This window comes from Tupaia chinensis, unplaced genomic scaffold (assembly GCF_000334495.1).
Source record: "Tupaia chinensis unplaced genomic scaffold, TupChi_1.0 Scaffold000355_1, whole genome shotgun sequence".
Lineage (NCBI taxonomy): Eukaryota > Metazoa > Chordata > Mammalia > Scandentia > Tupaiidae > Tupaia > Tupaia belangeri.
In genome coordinates, this window is record NW_006159850.1 from 15055668 (window position 1) to 15057572 (window position 1905).

Here is a 1905-nt window from a genome sequence, read left to right on the forward strand (position 1 = left end):
GGGATTTTGGGCATGCACACACATACACCCAGTGTGAGTTTTAAGCCACTGAGTCCAGGACTTGAACCATGATCGACTATATGGGAGTCCAGCAATGTAACCATTTTCCCATCTGCTGGTTCCTCTCTCTTCCCTATTAATCTACATTCTGTTTCTATGAATGTGCTCATTCCTGACATTTTATATAAACAGAATCATACACTGCGTAGTTTCTTTCATATACAAAATGGTTTTATGGTTCAACCATGTTGTAGCATAGTCATTGACCTCATTCCTGTTTAGAGCTGAATAATATGCCATTGTGTGGATACACCACATTATGATTGATCAGCTGAACATTTGATTTGTTTCTACTTTTTGACTCCTATGGATAATATTGCTATAAACATTCATGTACTTTTTTTTTTTAAGAGAGTTTTTTTTTTTTTGCCATAGGGCACGTGTGCTCATGGGAGAGACAGAGACAGAAAGTGAGAAATCACCCCGGGGGTATGGTCAGGCCACAATCCCTTTTTCTTCTATTCTCCTCTCAGGATTTTAGGCATGCATGCACATGCGCCCGAAACTCACACACGTGAGTTTTAAGCCTCTGGGTCCAGGACTAAAACTGCAGTTGACTACATGGGAGCCCAGCAACGTAACCATGGTTCTGCTGGTCCCTCATGTACACATTTTTGAGTAGACATATATTTTCAGTTTTCTTGGACGTTTACCTTGGAGTTGAGATGTTAAATCATTATAGATAGTTTTTATAACTTGAATTTTTCACTCATGCTTTCCCATATTATTAGAAACATTTCATCAGAGAAAAATCTCATCATTTATTGTATCATTTTCCTATTGTTGGATTTGATTTGGAGTGTAGTTATTATTATTATGAATAATGCTGCAAGGGTGCCCTTGTACATAAATGTTGATTGACACATTTTATTATCTCTTTAAGATAAAATTTTATATATTGACTTACTGCATTGAAAAAAATAAAATAGTATCCTTTTTTCTAAGAGAGATTTTGGCTATATGGCACGTGTGCTTGCCAGAGAGACAGAGAGAGACAGAAAGCAAGAAATCGCCCCCTAGGAGAATGGCCACACTGCAATCCCTTCTCCTTCATTCTCCTCTTGGGTTTTTGGGCATGCATGCACAAGCGCCTGGTGTGAGTTTTAAGCCACTGGGTCTGGGACCCAAACCGCAGTCGACTACGTGGGAGTCCAGTGATGCAACCATTGTGCCATCTGCTGATCCTATAAAATAGTATCTTTTTAATTTTTACTTTTTAAAGTATGATATATTCTAAAAAAAAAGTATGACATATTCTTACATAAAAATTTCAAATAAGACTCTTCATAAATTAAACCCTGTTCATCCTCCCTCTCCATAATCTCCTTCCATAGAAATATCTGCTTTTAATTATTTCTTGTGATCATTCCATATGTTTCCTATCTCTATTCAATACTTGAAGGGCTGATTTGGAGTTGCTCCAAAAGTATATTCATTTATTCAATAGTTGTACTGTCTAATATCACAGGTACAAGTCAGAATTGGCTATTGAGTACTTGAAATGTGGATAGTGTAAAATACACCAACAAGGTTTGAAGACAGTATAAAAATATATAAAATTTTTAAAAAGAATATAAGCTATCTCATTAACATTTTATATCATTCCTGTGATTAAAGAATTTTTGGATATATTGAGCTAAATAAAATTTATTATGAAATGAATTACATGTATTTCATTTTTTATGTTTAAATATTTATACTAGAAATTTTTAAATGAGTATGTGGTTTGCATCTGTTTCTATTGGACAGTGCTTTTCGATAGCTTGCTTTTAAAAAAATGTTCTGTGAGGACATTTTTTTTTCCATTTTCACCCATAGCTGTCAATTTTATTCCTTTTATTTTTT